We start from the raw sequence: 22,620 nt of genomic DNA on the forward strand, positions 1-22,620 counted from the left end.
GATCACAGACAAGGGTCTGTCACCAGGGCCACAAGTGCAGAGTTAGGATGTCACAATGCTACCTTGGGCAGATGAAGGAAAAGGGTCTGTCACCTGGGTGACCAGTGCAGTGTTATGATGTCACAATGACCCCTTAGGCAGATCAAAGACAAGGGTCTGTCACCTGGATGACCAGGACAGAGTTATGATGTCCCAATGCTGCCTTAGGAAGATCACAGACAAGGGTCTATCACCTGGCTGAGCAGTGCAGAATTATGATGTCACAATGCCCCCTTAGGCAAAAAACAGACAAGGGTCTGTCACCTGGGTGACCCGTGAAGAGTAATGATGTCACAATGCACCCTTAGGCAGACCACAGACAATGGCTTGTCACCTGGGTGACCCGTGCAGAGTTATGATGTCACAATGCACCCTTAGGCAGATCACAGACAAGGGTCTGTCACCTGGGTGACCCATGCGGAATTATGATGTCACAGTGCCCCTTAGGCAGATGACAGACAAGTGTCTGTCGCCTGGGAGAGCAGTGCAGGGTTATGATTTCACAATGCCCCCTTAGGCAGAGCACAGACAAGGGTCTGTCACCACGGTGACCAGTACAGAGTTATGACCTGACAATGCCCACTTAGGCGGATCACAGACAAGGGTCTGTCACTTGGGTGACCAGTGCAGAGTCATGATGTCACAATGCCGCCATAGGCAGATCACAGAAGTGGGCCTGTCACCTGGGTCCCCATTGCACAGTTTTGATGTCACAATGCCACCTTAGGCAGATCACAGACAAGGGTCTGTCACCTGGGTGACCAGTGCAGAGTTATGATGTCACAATGACCCCTTAGGCAGATAACGAACAAGGGTCTGTCGTAAGGGTGACGAGTGCAGTGTTGTGATGTCAAAATGCCCCCTTAGGCAGATCACAGACAAGGTTCTGTCGCCTGGGTGACCAGTGCAGAGTCCTGATATCACAATGCCCCCTTAGGCAGATCACAGAAAAGGGAATGTGACCTGGTTGCCCATTGCAGAGTTATGATGTCACAATGTCGCCTTAGGCACATCACAGACAAGCGCCTGTCACCTGGGTGACCAGTGCAGCGTTATGATGTCACAATGACCCTTTGGCAGATCACAGACAAGGGTCTGTCACCTGGGGGACCGGAGCAGATTTATGATGTCCCAATGACTCCTTAGGCAGATCAAAGACAAGGGTCTGTCACCTGGGTGACCATTGCAGAGTTATGATGTCACAATGCCCCCTTAGGCAGATCACAGTCAAGAGTCTGCACCTGGGCGACCAGTGCGGAGTTATGATATCACAATGCCCCCTAAGGCAGATCACAGACAAGGGTCTGTCACCTGGGTGACCAGTGCGGAGTTATGATGTCACAATGCCCCCTTAGGCAGATCACAGACAAGGGTCTGTCTCCTGGGTGACCAGTGGTGTATTATGTTGTCACAATGACCCCTTAGGCAGATCACAGACAAGGGCCTGTCACCTGGGTGACCCGTGCAGTGTTATGATGTCACAATGCCCCCTTAGGCAGATCACAGTTAATGGACTGTCACCTGGGTGACCAGTGCAGAGTTATGATGTCACAATGCCCCCTTAGGCAGATCAAAGGAAAGGGTCTGTCACCTGGGTGACCAGTGCAGTGTTATCATTTCACAGTGCCCACTTAGGCAGATAAAATCCAGGGTCTGTCACCTCAGTGACCAGTGCAGAGTTATGACGTCACAATGACCCCTTAGGCTGATCAACGACCAGGGTCTGTCACCTGGGTGACCAGTGCAGAGTTCTCATGTCACAATGCTGCCTTAGGCAGATGAAAGAAAAGGGTGTGTCACCTGGGTGACTAGTGCAGTATTATGATGTCACAGTGACCCCTTAGGGAGATCAAAGACAAGGGTCTATCACCTGGATGACCAGGGCAGAGTTATGATGTCACTATGCCAACTTAGGCAGTTCACAGACAAGTGTCTGTCACCTGGGTGAGCAGTGCAGAATTATGATGTCACAATGCCCCCTTAGGCAGATAACAGATAAGGGTCTGTCACCTGGGTGACCATTGCAGAGTTATGATGTCACAATGACCCGTTAGGCAGATCAAAGACCAGGGTCTGTATCCTGGGTGACCAGTGAAGAGTTATGATGTCACAATACACCTTAGGCAGACCACAGACGAGGGTCTGTCACCTGGGTGACCAGTGCAGAGTTATGATGTCACAATGACCCCTTAGGCAGATTACAGACAAGGTTCTGTCACCTGGGTGACCAGTGCAGTGTTATGATGTCACAATGTCCCCTTAGGGAGATCACAGACAAGGGTCTGTCACCAGGGCCACAAGTGCAGAGTTAGGATGTCACAATGCTACCTTGGGCAGATGAAGGAAAAGGGTCTGTCACCTGGGTGACCAGTGCAGTGTTATGATGTCACAATGACCCCTTAGGCAGATCAAAGACAAGGGTCTGTCACCTGGATGACCAGGACAGAGTTATGATGTCCCAATGCTGCCTTAGGAAGATCACAGACAAGGGTCTATCACCTGGCTGAGCAGTGCAGAATTATGATGTCACAATGCCCCCTTAGGCAAAAAACAGACAAGGGTCTGTCACCTGGGTGACCCGTGAAGAGTAATGATGTCACAATGCACCCTTAGGCAGACCACAGACAATGGCTTGTCACCTGGGTGACCCGTGCAGAGTTATGATGTCACAATGCACCCTTAGGCAGATCACAGACAAGGGTCTGTCACCTGGGTGACCCATGCGGAATTATGATGTCACAGTGCCCCTTAGGCAGATGACAGACAAGTGTCTGTCGCCTGGGAGAGCAGTGCAGGGTTATGATTTCACAATGCCCCCTTAGGCAGAGCACAGACAAGGGTCTGTCACCACGGTGACCAGTACAGAGTTATGACCTGACAATGCCCACTTAGGCGGATCACAGACAAGGGTCTGTCACTTGGGTGACCAGTGCAGAGTCATGATGTCACAATGCCGCCATAGGCAGATCACAGAAGTGGGCCTGTCACCTGGGTCCCCATTGCACAGTTTTGATGTCACAATGCCACCTTAGGCAGATCACAGACAAGGGTCTGTCACCTGGGTGACCAGTGCAGAGTTATGATGTCACAATGACCCCTTAGGCAGATAACGAACAAGGGTCTGTCGTAAGGGTGACGAGTGCAGTGTTGTGATGTCAAAATGCCCCCTTAGGCAGATCACAGACAAGGTTCTGTCGCCTGGGTGACCAGTGCAGAGTCCTGATATCACAATGCCCCCTTAGGCAGATCACAGAAAAGGGAATGTGACCTGGTTGCCCATTGCAGAGTTATGATGTCACAATGTCGCCTTAGGCACATCACAGACAAGCGCCTGTCACCTGGGTGACCAGTGCAGCGTTATGATGTCACAATGACCCTTTGGCAGATCACAGACAAGGGTCTGTCACCTGGGGGACCGGTGCAGATTTATGATGTCCCAATGACTCCTTAGGCAGATCAAAGACAAGGGTCTGTCACCTGGGTGACCATTGCAGAGTTATGATGTCACAATGCCCCCTTAGGCAGATCACAGTCAAGAGTCTGCACCTGGGCGACCAGTGCGGAGTTATGATATCACAATGCCCCCTAAGGCAGATCACAGACAAGGGTCTGTCACCTGGGTGACCAGTGCGGAGTTATGATGTCACAATGCCCCCTTAGGCAGATCACAGACAAGGGTCTGTCTCCTGGGTGACCAGTGGTGTATTATGTTGTCACAATGACCCCTTAGGCAGATCACAGACAAGGGCCTGTCACCTGGGTGACCCGTGCAGTGTTATGATGTCACAATGCCCCCTTAGGCAGATCACAGTTAATGGACTGTCACCTGGGTGACCAGTGCAGAGTTATGATGTCACAATGCCCCCTTAGGCAGATCAAAGGAAAGGGTCTGTCACCTGGGTGACCAGTGCAGTGTTATCATTTCACAGTGCCCACTTAGGCAGATAAAATCCAGGGTCTGTCACCTCAGTGACCAGTGCAGAGTTATGACGTCACAATGACCCCTTAGGCTGATCAACGACCAGGGTCTGTCACCTGGGTGACCAGTGCAGAGTTCTCATGTCACAATGCTGCCTTAGGCAGATGAAAGAAAAGGGTGTGTCACCTGGGTGACTAGTGCAGTATTATGATGTCACAGTGACCCCTTAGGGAGATCAAAGACAAGGGTCTATCACCTGGATGACCAGGGCAGAGTTATGATGTCACTATGCCAACTTAGGCAGTTCACAGACAAGTGTCTGTCACCTGGGTGAGCAGTGCAGAATTATGATGTCACAATGCCCCCTTAGGCAGATAACAGATAAGGGTCTGTCACCTGGGTGACCATTGCAGAGTTATGATGTCACAATGACCCGTTAGGCAGATCAAAGACCAGGGTCTGTATCCTGGGTGACCAGTGAAGAGTTATGATGTCACAATACACCTTGGGCAGACCATAGACGAGGGTCTGTCACCTGGGTGACCAGTGCAGAGTTATGATGTCCCAATGCTGCCTTAGGAAGATCACAGACAAGGGTCTATCACCTGGCTGAGCAGTGCAGAATTATGATGTCACAATGCCCCCTTAGGCAAAAAACAGACAAGGGTCTGTCACCTGGGTGACCCGTGAAGAGTAATGATGTCACAATGCACCCTTAGGCAGACCACAGACAATGGCTTGTCACCTGGGTGACCCGTGCAGAGTTATGATGTCACAATGCACCCTTAGGCAGATCACAGACAAGGGTCTGTCACCTGGGTGACCCATGCGGAATTATGATGTCACAGTGCCCCTTAGGCAGATGACAGACAAGTGTCTGTCGCCTGGGAGAGCAGTGCAGGGTTATGATTTCACAATGCCCCCTTAGGCAGAGCACAGACAAGGGTCTGTCACCACGGTGACCAGTACAGAGTTATGACCTGACAATGCCCACTTAGGCGGATCACAGACAAGGGTCTGTCACTTGGGTGACCAGTGCAGAGTCATGATGTCACAATGCCGCCATAGGCAGATCACAGAAGTGGGCCTGTCACCTGGGTCCCCATTGCACAGTTTTGATGTCACAATGCCACCTTAGGCAGATCACAGACAAGGGTCTGTCACCTGGGTGACCAGTGCAGAGTTATGATGTCACAATGACCCCTTAGGCAGATAACGAACAAGGGTCTGTCGTAAGGGTGACGAGTGCAGTGTTGTGATGTCAAAATGCCCCCTTAGGCAGATCACAGACAAGGTTCTGTCGCCTGGGTGACCAGTGCAGAGTCCTGATATCACAATGCCCCCTTAGGCAGATCACAGAAAAGGGAATGTGACCTGGTTGCCCATTGCAGAGTTATGATGTCACAATGTCGCCTTAGGCACATCACAGACAAGCGCCTGTCACCTGGGTGACCAGTGCAGCGTTATGATGTCACAATGACCCTTTGGCAGATCACAGACAAGGGTCTGTCACCTGGGGGACCGGTGCAGATTTATGATGTCCCAATGACTCCTTAGGCAGATCAAAGACAAGGGTCTATCACCTGGGTGACCATTGCAGAGTTATGATGTCACAATGCCCCCTTAGGCAGATAACGAACAAGGGTCTGTCGTAAGGGTGACGAGTGCAGTGTTGTGATGTCAAAATGCCCCCTTAGGCAGATCACAGACAAGGTTCTGTCGCCTGGGTGACCAGTGCAGAGTCCTGATATCACAATGCCCCCTTAGGCAGATCACAGAAAAGGGAATGTGACCTGGTTGCCCATTGCAGAGTTATGATGTCACAATGTCGCCTTAGGCACATCACAGACAAGCGCCTGTCACCTGGGTGACCAGTGCAGCGTTATGATGTCACAATGACCCTTTGGCAGATCACAGACAAGGGTCTGTCACCTGGGAGACCGGTGCAGATTTATGATGTCGCAATGACTCCTTAGGCAGATCAAAGACAAGGGTCTGTCACCTGGGTGACCATTGCAGAGTTATGATGTCACAATGCCCCCTTAGGCAGATCACAGTCAAGAGTCTGCACCTGGGCGACCAGTGCGGAGTTATGATATCACAATGCCCCCTAAGGCAGATCACAGACAAGGGTCTGTCACCTGGGTGACCAGTACGGAGTTATGATGTCACAATGCCCCCTTAGGCAGATCACAGACAAGGGTCTGTCTCCTGGGTGACCCGTGCAGAGTTATGATGTCACAATGCACCCTTAGGCAGATCACAGACAAGGGTCTGTCACCTGGGTGACCCATGCGGAATTATGATGTCACAGTGCCCCTTAGGCAGATGACAGACAAGTGTCTGTCGCCTGGGAGAGCAGTGCAGGGTTATGATTTCACAATGCCCCCTTAGGCAGAGCACAGACAAGGGTCTGTCACCACGGTGACCAGTACAGAGTTATGACCTGACAATGCCCACTTAGGCGGATCACAGACAAGGGTCTGTCACTTGGGTGACCAGTGCAGAGTCATGATGTCACAATGCCGCCATAGGCAGATCACAGAAGTGGGCCTGTCACCTGGGTCCCCATTGCACAGTTTTGATGTCACAATGCCACCTTAGGCAGATCACAGACAAGGGTCTGTCACCTGGGTGACCAGTGCAGAGTTATGATGTCACAATGACCCCTTAGGCAGATAACGAACAAGGGTCTGTCGTAAGGGTGACGAGTGCAGTGTTGTGATGTCAAAATGCCCCCTTAGGCAGATCACAGACAAGGTTCTGTCGCCTGGGTGACCAGTGCAGAGTCCTGATATCACAATGCCCCCTTAGGCAGATCACAGAAAAGGGAATGTGACCTGGTTGCCCATTGCAGAGTTATGATGTCACAATGTCGCCTTAGGCACATCACAGACAAGCGCCTGTCACCTGGGTGACCAGTGCAGCGTTATGATGTCACAATGACCCTTTGGCAGATCACAGACAAGGGTCTGTCACCTGGGGGACCGGTGCAGATTTATGATGTCCCAATGACTCCTTAGGCAGATCAAAGACAAGGGTCTGTCACCTGGGTGACCATTGCAGAGTTATGATGTCACAATGCCCCCTTAGGCAGATCACAGTCAAGAGTCTGCACCTGGGCGACCAGTGCGGAGTTATGATATCACAATGCCCCCTAAGGCAGATCACAGACAAGGGTCTGTCACCTGGGTGACCAGTGCGGAGTTATGATGTCACAATGCCCCCTTAGGCAGATCACAGACAAGGGTCTGTCTCCTGGGTGACCAGTGGTGTATTATGTTGTCACAATGACCCCTTAGGCAGATCACAGACAAGGGCCTGTCACCTGGGTGACCCGTGCAGTGTTATGATGTCACAATGCCCCCTTAGGCAGATCACAGTTAATGGACTGTCACCTGGGTGACCAGTGCAGAGTTATGATGTCACAATGCCCCCTTAGGCAGATCAAAGAAAAGGGTCTGTCACCTGGGTGACCAGTGCAGTGTTATCATTTCACAGTGCCCACTTAGGCAGATAAAATCCAGGGTCTGTCACCTCAGTGACCAGTGCAGAGTTATGACGTCACAATGACCCCTTAGGCTGATCAACGACCAGGGTCTGTCACCTGGGTGACCAGTGCAGAGTTCTCATGTCACAATGCTGCCTTAGGCAGATGAAAGAAAAGGGTGTGTCACCTGGGTGACTAGTGCAGTATTATGATGTCACAGTGACCCCTTAGGGAGATCAAAGACAAGGGTCTATCACCTGGATGACCAGGGCAGAGTTATGATGTCACTATGCCAACTTAGGCAGTTCACAGACAAGTGTCTGTCACCTGGGTGAGCAGTGCAGAATTATGATGTCACAATGCCCCCTTAGGCAGATAACAGATAAGGGTCTGTCACCTGGGTGACCATTGCAGAGTTATGATGTCACAATGACCCGTTAGGCAGATCAAAGACCAGGGTCTGTATCCTGGGTGACCAGTGAAGAGTTATGATGTCACAATACACCTTAGGCAGACCACAGACGAGGGTCTGTCACCTGGGTGACCAGTGCAGAGTTATGATGTCACAATGACCCCTTAGGCAGATTACAGACAAGGTTCTGTCACCTGGGTGACCAGTGCAGTGTTATGATGTCACAATGTCCCCTTAGGGAGATCACAGACAAGGGTCTGTCACCAGGGCCACAAGTGCAGAGTTAGGATGTCACAATGCTACCTTGGGCAGATGAAGGAAAAGGGTCTGTCACCTGGGTGACCAGTGCAGTGTTATGATGTCACAATGACCCCTTAGGCAGATCAAAGACAAGGGTCTGTCACCTGGATGACCAGGACAGAGTTATGATGTCCCAATGCTGCCTTAGGAAGATCACAGACAAGGGTCTATCACCTGGCTGAGCAGTGCAGAATTATGATGTCACAATGCCCCCTTAGGCAAAAAACAGACAAGGGTCTGTCACCTGGGTGACCCGTGAAGAGTAATGATGTCACAATGCACCCTTAGGCAGACCACAGACAATGGCTTGTCAGCTGGGTGACCCGTGCAGAGTTATGATGTCACAATGCACCCTTAGGCAGATCACAGACAAGGGTCTGTCACCTGGGTGACCCATGCGGAATTATGATGTCACAGTGCCCCTTAGGCAGATGACAGACAAGTGTCTGTCGCCTGGGAGAGCAGTGCAGGGTTATGATTTCACAATGCCCCCTTAGGCAGAGCACAGACAAGGGTCTGTCACCACGGTGACCAGTACAGAGTTATGACCTGACAATGCCCACTTAGGCGGATCACAGACAAGGGTCTGTCACTTGGGTGACCAGTGCAGAGTCATGATGTCACAATGCCGCCATAGGCAGATCACAGAAGTGGGCCTGTCACCTGGGTCCCCATTGCACAGTTTTGATGTCACAATGCCACCTTAGGCAGATCACAGACAAGGGTCTGTCACCTGGGTGACCAGTGCAGAGTTATGATGTCACAATGACCCCTTAGGCAGATAACGAACAAGGGTCTGTCGTAAGGGTGACGAGTGCAGTGTTGTGATGTCAAAATGCCCCCTTAGGCAGATCACAGACAAGGTTCTGTCGCCTGGGTGACCAGTGCAGAGTCCTGATATCACAATGCCCCCTTAGGCAGATCACAGAAAAGGGAATGTGACCTGGTTGCCCATTGCAGAGTTATGATGTCACAATGTCGCCTTAGGCACATCACAGACAAGCGCCTGTCACCTGGGTGACCAGTGCAGCGTTATGATGTCACAATGACCCTTTGGCAGATCACAGACAAGGGTCTGTCACCTGGGGGACCGGTGCAGATTTATGATGTCCCAATGACTCCTTAGGCAGATCAAAGACAAGGGTCTGTCACCTGGGTGACCATTGCAGAGTTATGATGTCACAATGCCCCCTTAGGCAGATCACAGTCAAGAGTCTGCACCTGGGCGACCAGTGCGGAGTTATGATATCACAATGCCCCCTAAGGCAGATCACAGACAAGGGTCTGTCACCTGGGTGACCAGTGCGGAGTTATGATGTCACAATGCCCCCTTAGGCAGATCACAGACAAGGGTCTGTCTCCTGGGTGACCAGTGGTGTATTATGTTGTCACAATGACCCCTTAGGCAGATCACAGACAAGGGCCTGTCACCTGGGTGACCCGTGCAGTGTTATGATGTCACAATGCCCCCTTAGGCAGATCACAGTTAATGGACTGTCACCTGGGTGACCAGTGCAGAGTTATGATGTCACAATGCCCCCTCAGGCAGATCAAAGGAAAGGGTCTGTCACCTGGGTGACCAGTGCAGTGTTATCATTTCACAGTGCCCACTTAGGCAGATAAAATCCAGGGTCTGTCACCTCAGTGACCAGTGCAGAGTTATGACGTCACAATGACCCCTTTGGCTGATCAACGACCAGGGTCTGTCACCTGGGTGACCAGTGCAGAGTTCTCATGTCACAATGCTGCCTTAGGCAGATGAAAGAAAAGGGTGTGTCACCTGGGTGACTAGTGCAGTATTATGATGTCACAGTGACCCCTTAGGGAGATCAAAGACAAGGGTCTATCACCTGGATGACCAGGGCAGAGTTATGATGTCACTATGCCAACTTAGGCAGTTCACAGACAAGTGTCTGTCACCTGGGTGAGCAGTGCAGAATTATGATGTCACAATGCCCCCTTAGGCAGATAACAGATAAGGGTCTGTCACCTGGGTGACCATTGCAGAGTTATGATGTCACAATGACCCGTTAGGCAGATCAAAGACCAGGGTCTGTATCCTGGGTGACCAGTGAAGAGTTATGATGTCACAATACACCTTAGGCAGACCACAGACGAGGGTCTGTCACCTGGGTGACCAGTGCAGAGTTATGATGTCACAATGACCCCTTAGGCAGATTACAGACAAGGTTCTGTCACCTGGGTGACCAGTGCAGTGTTATGATGTCACAATGTCCCCTTAGGGAGATCACAGACAAGGGTCTGTCACCAGGGCCACAAGTGCAGAGTTAGGATGTCACAATGCTACCTTGGGCAGATGAAGGAAAAGGGTCTGTCACCTGGGTGACCAGTGCAGTGTTATGATGTCACAATGACCCCTTAGGCAGATCAAAGACAAGGGTCTGTCACCTGGATGACCAGGACAGAGTTATGATGTCCCAATGCTGCCTTAGGAAGATCACAGACAAGGGTCTATCACCTGGCTGAGCAGTGCAGAATTATGATGTCACAATGCCCCCTTAGGCAAAAAACAGACAAGGGTCTGTCACCTGGGTGACCCGTGAAGAGTAATGATGTCACAATGCACCCTTAGGCAGACCACAGACAATGGCTTGTCACCTGGGTGACCCGTGCAGAGTTATGATGTCACAATGCACCCTTAGGCAGATCACAGACAAGGGTCTGTCACCTGGGTGACCCATGCGGAATTATGATGTCACAGTGCCCCTTAGGCAGATGACAGACAAGTGTCTGTCGCCTGGGAGAGCAGTGCAGGGTTATGATTTCACAATGCCCCCTTAGGCAGAGCACAGACAAGGGTCTGTCACCACGGTGACCAGTACAGAGTTATGACCTGACAATGCCCACTTAGGCGGATCACAGACAAGGGTCTGTCACTTGGGTGACCAGTGCAGAGTCATGATGTCACAATGCCGCCATAGGCAGATCACAGAAGTGGGCCTGTCACCTGGGTCCCCATTGCACAGTTTTGATGTCACAATGCCACCTTAGGCAGATCACAGACAAGGGTCTGTCACCTGGGTGACCAGTGCAGAGTTATGATGTCACAATGACCCCTTAGGCAGATAACGAACAAGGGTCTGTCGTAAGGGTGACGAGTGCAGTGTTGTGATGTCAAAATGCCCCCTTAGGCAGATCACAGACAAGGTTCTGTCGCCTGGGTGACCAGTGCAGAGTCCTGATATCACAATGCCCCCTTAGGCAGATCACAGAAAAGGGAATGTGACCTGGTTGCCCATTGCAGAGTTATGATGTCACAATGTCGCCTTAGGCACATCACAGACAAGCGCCTGTCACCTGGGTGACCAGTGCAGCGTTATGATGTCACAATGACCCTTTGGCAGATCACAGACAAGGGTCTGTCACCTGGGGGACCGGTGCAGATTTATGATGTCCCAATGACTCCTTAGGCAGATCAAAGACAAGGGTCTGTCACCTGGGTGACCATTGCAGAGTTATGATGTCACAATGCCCCCTTAGGCAGATCACAGTCAAGAGTCTGCACCTGGGCGACCAGTGCGGAGTTATGATATCACAATGCCCCCTAAGGCAGATCACAGGCAAGGGTCTGTCACCTGGGTGACCAGTGCGGAGTTATGATGTCACAATGCCCCCTTAGGCAGATCACAGACAAGGGTCTGTCTCCTGGGTGACCAGTGGTGTATTATGTTGTCACAATGACCCCTTAGGCAGATCACAGACAAGGGCCTGTCACCTGGGTGACCCGTGCAGTGTTATGATGTCACAATGCCCCCTTAGGCAGATCACAGTTAATGGACTGTCACCTGGGTGACCAGTGCAGAGTTATGATGTCACAATGCCCCCTTAGGCAGATCAAAGAAAAGGGTCTGTCACCTGGGTGACCAGTGCAGTGTTATCATTTCACAGTGCCCACTTAGGCAGATAAAATCCAGGGTCTGTCACCTCAGTGACCAGTGCAGAGTTATGACGTCACAATGACCCCTTAGGCTGATCAACGACCAGGGTCTGTCACCTGGGTGACCAGTGCAGAGTTCTCATGTCACAATGCTGCCTTAGGCAGATGAAAGAAAAGGGTGTGTCACCTGGGTGACTAGTGCAGTATTATGATGTCACAGTGACCCCTTAGGGAGATCAAAGACAAGGGTCTATCACCTGGATGACCAGGGCAGAGTTATGATGTCACTATGCCAACTTAGGCAGTTCACAGACAAGTGTCTGTCACCTGGGTGAGCAGTGCAGAATTATGATGTCACAATGCCCCCTTAGGCAGATAACAGATAAGGGTCTGTCACCTGGGTGACCATTGCAGAGTTATGATGTCACAATGACCCGTTAGGCAGATCAAAGACCAGGGTCTGTATCCTGGGTGACCAGTGAAGAGTTATGATGTCACAATACACCTTAGGCAGACCACAGACGAGGGTCTGTCACCTGGGTGACCAGTGCAGAGTTATGATGTCACAATGACCCCTTAGGCAGATTACAGACAAGGTTCTGTCACCTGGGTGACCAGTGCAGTGTTATGATGTCACAATGTCCCCTTAGGGAGATCACAGACAAGGGTCTGTCACCAGGGCCACAAGTGCAGAGTTAGGATGTCACAATGCTACCTTGGGCAGATGAAGGAAAAGGGTCTGTCACCTGGGTGACCAGTGCAGTGTTATGATGTCACAATGACCCCTTAGGCAGATCAAAGACAAGGGTCTGTCACCTGGATGACCAGGACAGAGTTATGATGTCCCAATGCTGCCTTAGGAAGATCACAGACAAGGGTCTATCACCTGGCTGAGCAGTGCAGAATTATGATGTCACAATGCCCCCTTAGGCAAAAAACAGACAAGGGTCTGTCACCTGGGTGACCCGTGAAGAGTAATGATGTCACAATGCACCCTTAGGCAGACCACAGACAATGGCTTGTCACCTGGGTGACCCGTGCAGAGTTATGATGTCACAATGCACCCTTAGGCAGATCACAGACAAGGGTCTGTCACCTGGGTGACCCATGCGGAATTATGATGTCACAGTGCCCCTTAGGCAGATGACAGACAAGTGTCTGTCGCCTGGGAGAGCAGTGCAGGGTTATGATTTCACAATGCCCCCTTAGGCAGAGCACAGACAAGGGTCTGTCACCACGGTGACCAGTACAGAGTTATGACCTGACAATGCCCACTTAGGCGGATCACAGACAAGGGTCTGTCACTTGGGTGACCAGTGCAGAGTCATGATGTCACAATGCCGCCATAGGCAGATCACAGAAGTGGGCCTGTCACCTGGGTCCCCATTGCACAGTTTTGATGTCACAATGCCACCTTAGGCAGATCACAGACAAGGGTCTGTCACCTGGGTGACCAGTGCAGAGTTATGATGTCACAATGACCCCTTAGGCAGATAACGAACAAGGGTCTGTCGTAAGGGTGACGAGTGCAGTGTTGTGATGTCAAAATGCCCCCTTAGGCAGATCACAGACAAGGTTCTGTCGCCTGGGTGACCAGTGCAGAGTCCTGATATCACAATGCCCCCTTAGGCAGATCACAGAAAAGGGAATGTGACCTGGTTGCCCATTGCAGAGTTATGATGTCACAATGTCGCCTTAGGCACATCACAGACAAGCGCCTGTCACCTGGGTGACCAGTGCAGCGTTATGATGTCACAATGACCCTTTGGCAGATCACAGACAAGGGTCTGTCACCTGGGGGACCGGTGCAGATTTATGATGTCCCAATGACTCCTTAGGCAGATCAAAGACAAGGGTCTGTCGCCTGGGTGACCATTGCAGAGTTATGATGTCACAATGCCCCCTTAGGCAGATCACAGTCAAGAGTCTGCACCTGGGCGACCAGTGCGGAGTTATGATATCACAATGCCCCCTAAGGCAGATCACAGACAAGGGTCTGTCACCTGGGTGACCAGTGCGGAGTTATGATGTCACAATGCCCCCTTAGGCAGATCACAGACAAGGGTCTGTCTCCTGGGTGACCAGTGGTGTATTATGTTGTCACAATGACCCCTTAGGCAGATCACAGACAAGGGCCTGTCACCTGGGTGTCCCGTGCAGTGTTATGATGTCACAATGCCCCCTTATGCAGATCACAGTTAATGGACTGTCACCTGGGTGACCAGTGCAGAGTTATGATGTCACAATGCCCCCTTAGGCAGATCAAAGGAAAGGGTCTGTCACCTGGGTGACCAGTGCAGTGTTGTCATTTCACAGTGCCCACTTAGGCAGATAAAATCCAGGGTCTGTCACCTCAGTGACCAGTGCAGAGTTATGACGTCACAATGACCCCTTAGGCTGATCAACGACCAGGGTCTGTCACCTGGGTGACCAGTGCAGAGTTCTCATGTCACAATGCTGCCTTAGGCAGATGAAAGAAAAGGGTGTGTCACCTGGGTGACTAGTGCAGTATTATGATGTCACAGTGACCCCTTAGGGAGATCAAAGACAAGGGTCTATCACCTGGATGACCAGGGCAGAGTTATGATGTCACTATGCCAACTTAGGCAGTTCACAGACAAGTGTCTGTCACCTGGGTGAGCAGTGCAGAATTATGATGTCACAATGCCCCCTTAGGCAGATAACAGATAAGGGTCTGTCACCTGGGTGACCATTGCAGAGTTATGATGTCACAATGACCCGTTAGGCAGATCAAAGACCAGGGTCTGTATCCTGGGTGACCAGTGAAGAGTTATGATGTCACAATACACCTTAGGCAGACCACAGACGAGGGTCTGTCACCTGGGTGACCAGTGCAGAGTTATGATGTCACAATGACCCCTTAGGCAGATTACAGACAAGGTTCTGTCACCTGGGTGACCAGTGCAGTGTTATGATGTCACAATGTCCCCTTAGGGAGATCACAGACAAGGGTCTGTCACCAGGGCCACAAGTGCAGAGTTAGGATGTCACAATGCTACCTTGGGCAGATGAAGGAAAAGGGTCTGTCACCTGGGTGACCAGTGCAGTGTTATGATGTCACAATGACCCCTTAGGCAGATCAAAGACAAGGGTCTGTCACCTGGATGACCAGGACAGAGTTATGATGTCCCAATGCTGCCTTAGGAAGATCACAGACAAGGGTCTATCACCTGGCTGAGCAGTGCAGAATTATGATGTCACAATGCCCCCTTAGGCAAAAAACAGACAAGGGTCTGTCACCTGGGTGACCCGTGAAGAGTAATGATGTCACAATGCACCCTTAGGCAGACCACAGACAATGGCTTGTCACCTGGGTGACCCGTACAGAGTTATGATGTCACAATGCACCCTTAGGCAGATCACAGACAAGGGTCTGTCACCTGGGTGACCCATGCGGAATTATGATGTCACAGTGCCCCTTAGGCAGATGACAGACAAGTGTCTGTCGCCTGGGAGAGCAGTGCAGGGTTATGATTTCACAATGCCCCCTTAGGCAGAGCACAGACAAGGGTCTGTCACCACGGTGACCAGTACAGAGTTATGACCTGACAATGCCCACTTAGGCGGATCACAGACAAGGGTCTGTCACTTGGGTGACCAGTGCAGAGTCATGATGTCACAATGCCGCCATAGGCAGATCACAGAAGTGGGCCTGTCACCTGGGTCCCCATTGCACAGTTTTGATGTCACAATGCCACCTTAGGCAGATCACAGACAAGGGTCTGTCACCTGGGTGACCAGTGCAGAGTTATGATGTCACAATGACCCCTTAGGCAGATAACGAACAAGGGTCTGTCGTAAGGGTGACGAGTGCAGTGTTGTGATGTCAAAATGCCCCCTTAGGCAGATCACAGACAAGGTTCTGTCGCCTGGGTGACCAGTGCAGAGTCCTGATATCACAATGCCCCCTTAGGCAGATCACAGAAAAGGGAATGTGACCTGGTTGCCCATTGCAGAGTTATGATGTCACAATGTCGCCTTAGGCACATCACAGACAAGCGCCTGTCACCTGGGTGACCAGTGCAGCGTTATGATGTCACAATGACCCTTTGGCAGATCACAGACAAGGGTCTGTCACCTGGGGGACCGGTGCAGATTTATGATGTCCCAATGACTCCTTAGGCAGATCAAAGACAAGGGTCTGTCACCTGGGTGACCATTGCAGAGTTATGATGTCACAATGCCCCCTTAGGCAGATCACAGTCAAGAGTCTGCACCTGGGCGACCAGTGCGGAGTTATGATATCACAATGCCCCCTAAGGCAGATCACAGACAAGGGTCTGTCACCTGGGTGACCAGTGCGGAGTTATGATGTCACAATGCCCCCTTAGGCAGATCACAGACAAGGGTCTGTCTCCTGGGTGACCAGTGGTGTATTATGTTGTCACAATGACCCCTTAGGCAGATCACAGACAAGGGCCTGTCACCTGGGTGACCCGTGCAGTGTTATGATGTCACAATGCCCCCTTAGGCAGATCACAGTTAATGGACTGTCACCTGGGTGACCAGTGCAGAGTTATGATGTCACAATGCCCCCTTAGGCAGATCAAAGAAAAGGGTCTGTCACCTGGGTGACCAGTGCAGTGTTATCATTTCACAGTGCCCACTTAGGCAGATAAAATCCAGGGTCTGTCACCTCAGTGACCAGTGCAGAGTTATGACGTCACAATGACCCCTTAGGCTGATCAACGACCAGGGTCTGTCACCTGGGTGACCAGTGCAGAGTTCTCATGTCACAATGCTGCCTTAGGCAGATGAAAGAAAAGGGTGTGTCACCTGGGTGACTAGTGCAGTATTATGATGTCACAGTGACCCCTTAGGGAGATCAAAGACAAGGGTCTATCACCTGGATGACCAGGGCAGAGTTATGATGTCACTATGCCAACTTAGGCAGTTCACAGACAAGTGTCTGTCACCTGGGTGAGCAGTGCAGAATTATGATGTCACAATGCCCCCTTAGGCAGATAACAGATAAGGGTCTGTCACCTGGGTGACCATTGCAGAGTTATGATGTCACAATGACCCGTTAGGCAGATCAAAGACCAGGGTCTGTATCCTGGGTGACCAGTGAAGAGTTATGATGTCACAATACACCTTAGGCAGACCACAGACGAGGGTCTGTCACCTGGGTGACCAGTGCAGAGTTATGATGTCACAATGACCCCTTAGGCAGATTACAGACAAGGTTCTGTCACCTGGGTGACCAGTGCAGTGTTATGATGTCACAATGTCCCCTTAGGGAGATCACAGACAAGGGTCTGTCACCAGGGCCACAAGTGCAGAGTTAGGATGTCACAATGCTACCTTGGGCAGATGAAGGAAAAGGGTCTGTCACCTGGGTGACCAGTGCAGTGTTATGATGTCACAATGACCCCTTAGGCAGATCAAAGACAAGGGTCTGTCACCTGGATGACCAGGACAGAGTTATGATGTCCCAATGCTGCCTTAGGAAGATCACAGACAAGGGTCTATCACCTGGCTGAGCAGTGCAGAATTATGATGTCACAATGTCCCCTTAGGCAAAAAACAGACAAGGGTCTGTCACCTGGGTGACCCGTGAAGAGTAATGATGTCACAATGCACCCTTAGGCAGACCACAGACAATGGCTTGTCACCTGGGTGACCCGTGCAGAGTTATGATGTCACAATGCACCCTTAGGCAGATCACAGACAAGGGTCTGTCACCTGGGTGAGCAGTGCAGAATTATGATGTCACAATGCCCCCTTAGGCAGATAACAGATAAGGGTCTGTCACCTGGGTGACCATTGCAGAGTTATGATGTCACAATGACCCGTTAGGCAGATCAAAGACCAGGGTCTGTATCCTGGGTGACCAGTGAAGAGTTATGATGTCACAATACACCTTAGGCAGACCACAGACGAGGGTCTGTCACCTGGGTGACCAGTGCAGAGTTATGATGTCACAATGACCCCTTAGGCAGATTACAGACAAGGTTCTGTCACCTGGGTGACCAGTGCAGTGTTATGATGTCACAATGTCCCCTTAGGGAGATCACAGACAAGGGTCTGTCACCAGGGCCACAGGTGCAGAGTTAGGATGTCACAATGCTACCTTGGGCAGATGAAGGAAAAGGGTCTGTCACCTGGGTGACCAGTGCAGTGTTATGATGTCACAATGACCCCTTAGGCAGATCAAAGACAAGGGTCTGTCACCTGGATGACCAGGACAGAGTTATGATGTCCCAATGCTGCCTTAGGAAGATCACAGACAAGGGTCTATCACCTGGCTGAGCAGTGCAGAATTATGATGTCACAATGCCCCCTTAGGCAAAAAACAGACAAGGGTCTGTCACCTGGGTGACCCGTGAAGAGTAATGATGTCACAATGCACCCTTAGGCAGACCACAGACAATGGCTTGTCACCTGGGTGACCCGTGCAGAGTTATGATGTCACAATGCACCCTTAGGCAGATCACAGACAAGGGTCTGTCACCTGGGTGACCCGTGAAGAGTAATGATGTCACAATGCACCCTTAGGCAGACCACAGACAATGGCTTGTCACCTGGGTGACCCGTGCAGAGTTATGATGTCACAATGCACCCTTAGGCAGATCACAGACAAGGGTCTGTCACCTGGGTGAGCAGTGCAGAATTATGATGTCACAATGCCCCCTTAGGCAGATAACAGATAAGGGTCTGTCACCTGGGTGACCATTGCAGAGTTATGATGTCACAATGACCCGTTAGGCAGATCAAAGACCAGGGTCTGTATCCTGGGTGACCAGTGAAGAGTTATGATGTCACAATACACCTTAGGCAGACCACAGACGAGGGTCTGTCACCTGGGTGACCAGTGCAGAGTTATGATGTCACAATGACCCCTTAGGCAGATTACAGACAAGGTTCTGTCACCTGGGTGACCAGTGCAGTGTTATGATGTCACAATGTCCCCTTAGGGAGATCACAGACAAGGGTCTGTCACCAGGGCCACAAGTGCAGAGTTAGGATGTCACAATGCTACCTTGGGCAGATGAAGGAAAAGGGTCTGTCACCTGGGTGACCAGTGCAGTGTTATGATGTCACAATGACCCCTTAGGCAGATCAAAGACAAGGGTCTGTCACCTGGATGACCAGGACAGAGTTATGATGTCCCAATGCTGCCTTAGGAAGATCACAGACAAGGGTCTATCACCTGGCTGAGCAGTGCAGAATTATGATGTCACAATGCCCCCTTAGGCAAAAAACAGACAAGGGTCTGTCACCTGGGTGACCCGTGAAGAGTAATGATGTCACAATGCACCCTTAGGCAGACCACAGACAATGGCTTGTCACCTGGGTGACCCTTGCAGAGTTATGATGTCACAATGCACCCTTAGGCAGATCACAGACAAGGGTCTGTCACCTGGGTGACCCATGCGGAATTATGATGTCACAGTGCCCCTTAGGCAGATGACAGACAAGTGTCTGTCGCCTGGGAGAGCAGTGCAGGGTTATGATTTCACAATGCCCCCTTAGGCAGAGCACAGACAAGGGTCTGTCACCACGGTGACCAGTACAGAGTTATGACCTGACAATGCCCACTTAGGCGGATCACAGACAAGGGTCTGTCACTTGGGTGACCAGTGCAGAGTCATGATGTCACAATGCCGCCATAGGCAGATCACAGAAGTGGGCCTGTCACCTGGGTCCCCATTGCACAGTTTTGATGTCACAATGCCACCTTAGGCAGATCACAGACAAGGGTCTGTCACCTGGGTGACCAGTGCAGAGTTATGATGTCACAATGACCCCTTAGGCAGATAACGAACAAGGGTCTGTCGTAAGGGTGACGAGTGCAGTGTTGTGATGTCAAAATGCCCCCTTAGGCAGATCACAGACAAGGTTCTGTCGCCTGGGTGACCAGTGCAGAGTCCTGATATCACAATGCCCCCTTAGGCAGATCACAGAAAAGGGAATGTGACCTGGTTGCCCATTGCAGAGTTATGATGTCACAATGTCGCCTTAGGCACATCACAGACAAGCGCCTGTCACCTGGGTGACCAGTGCAGCGTTATGATGTCACAATGACCCTTTGGCAGATCACAGACAAGGGTCTGTCACCTGGGGGACCGGTGCAGATTTATGATGTCCCAATGACTCCTTAGGCAGATCAAAGACAAGGGTCTGTCACCTGGGTGACCATTGCAGAGTTATGATGTCACAATGCCCCCTTAGGCAGATCACAGTCAAGAGTCTGCACCTGGGCGACCAGTGCGGAGTTATGATATCACAATGCCCCCTAAGGCAGATCACAGGCAAGGGTCTGTCACCTGGGTGACCAGTGCGGAGTTATGATGTCACAATGCCCCCTTAGGCAGATCACAGACAAGGGTCTGTCTCCTGGGTGACCAGTGGTGTATTATGTTGTCACAATGACCCCTTAGGCAGATCACAGACAAGGGCCTGTCACCTGGGTGACCCGTGCAGTGTTATGATGTCACAATGCCCCCTTAGGCAGATCACAGTTAATGGACTGTCACCTGGGTGACCAGTGCAGAGTTATGATGTCACAATGCCCCCTCAGGCAGATCAAAGGAAAGGGTCTGTCACCTGGGTGACCAGTGCAGTGTTATCATTTCACAGTGCCCACTTAGGCAGATAAAATCCAGGGTCTGTCACCTCAGTGACCAGTGCAGAGTTATGACGTCACAATGACCCCTTAGGCTGATCAACGACCAGGGTCTGTCACCTGGGTGACCAGTGCAGAGTTCTCATGTCACAATGCTGCCTTAGGCAGATGAAAGAAAAGGGTGTGTCACCTGGGTGACTAGTGCAGTATTATGATGTCACAGTGACCCCTTAGGGAGATCAAAGACAAGGGTCTATCACCTGGATGACCAGGGCAGAGTTATGATGTCACTATGCCAACTTAGGCAGTTCACAGACAAGTGTCTGTCACCTGGGTGAGCAGTGCAGAATTATGATGTCACAATGCCCCCTTAGGCAGATAACAGATAAGGGTCTGTCACCTGGGTGACCATTGCAGAGTTATGATGTCACAATGACCCGTTAGGCAGATCAAAGACCAGGGTCTGTATCCTGGGTGACCAGTGAAGAGTTATGATGTCACAATACACCTTAGGCAGACCACAGACGAGGGTCTGTCACCTGGGTGACCAGTGCAGAGTTATGATGTCACAATGACCCCTTAGGCAGATTACAGACAAGGTTCTGTCACCTGGGTGACCAGTGCAGTGTTATGATGTCACAATGTCCCCTTAGGGAGATCACAGACAAGGGTCTGTCACCAGGGCCACAAGTGCAGAGTTAGGATGTCACAATGCTACCTTGGGCAGATGAAGGAAAAGGGTCTGTCACCTGGGTGACCAGTGCAGTGTTATGATGTCACAATGACCCCTTAGGCAGATCAAAGACAAGGGTCTGTCACCTGGATGACCAGGACAGAGTTATGATGTCCCAATGCTGCCTTAGGAAGATCACAGACAAGGGTCTATCACCTGGCTGAGCAGTGCAGAATTATGATGTCACAATGCCCCCTTAGGCAAAAAACAGACAAGGGTCTGTCACCTGGGTGACCCGTGAAGAGTAATGATGTCACAATGCACCCTTAGGCAGACCACAGACAATGGCTTGTCACCTGGGTGACCCGTGCAGAGTTATGATGTCACAATGCACCCTTAGGCAGATCACAGACAAGGGTCTGTCACCTGGGTGACCCATGCGGAATTATGATGTCACAGTGCCCCTTAGGCAGATGACAGACAAGTGTCTGTCGCCTGGGAGAGCAGTGCAGGGTTATGATTTCACAATGCCCCCTTAGGCAGAGCACAGACAAGGGTCTGTCACCACGGTGACCAGTACAGAGTTATGACCTGACAATGCCCACTTAGGCGGATCACAGACAAGGGTCTGTCACTTGGGTGACCAGTGCAGAGTCATGATGTCACAATGCCGCCATAGGCAGATCACAGAAGTGGGCCTGTCACCTGGGTCCCCATTGCACAGTTTTGATGTCACAATGCCACCTTAGGCAGATCACAGACAAGGGTCTGTCACCTGGGTGACCAGTGCAGAGTTATGATGTCACAATGACCCCTTAGGCAGATAACGAACAAGGGTCTGTCGTAAGGGTGACGAGTGCAGTGTTGTGATGTCAAAATGCCCCCTTAGGCAGATCACAGACAAGGTTCTGTCGCCTGGGTGACCAGTGCAGAGTCCTGATATCACAATGCCCCCTTAGGCAGATCACAGAAAAGGGAATGTGACCTGGTTGCCCATTGCAGAGTTATGATGTCACAATGTCGCCTTAGGCACATCACAGACAAGCGCCTGTCACCTGGGTGACCAGTGCAGCGTTATGATGTCACAATGACCCTTTGGCAGATCACAGACAAGGGTCTGTCACCTGGGGGACCGGTGCAGATTTATGATGTCCCAATGACTCCTTAGGCAGATCAAAGACAAGGGTCTGTCGCCTGGGTGACCATTGCAGAGTTATGATGTCACAATGCCCCCTTAGGCAGATCACAGTCAAGAGTCTGCACCTGGGCGACCAGTGCGGAGTTATGATATCACAATGC

Source organism: Gorilla gorilla, chromosome 17, assembly GCF_029281585.2.
Source record: "Gorilla gorilla gorilla isolate KB3781 chromosome 17, NHGRI_mGorGor1-v2.1_pri, whole genome shotgun sequence".
NCBI lineage: Eukaryota > Metazoa > Chordata > Mammalia > Primates > Hominidae > Gorilla > Gorilla gorilla.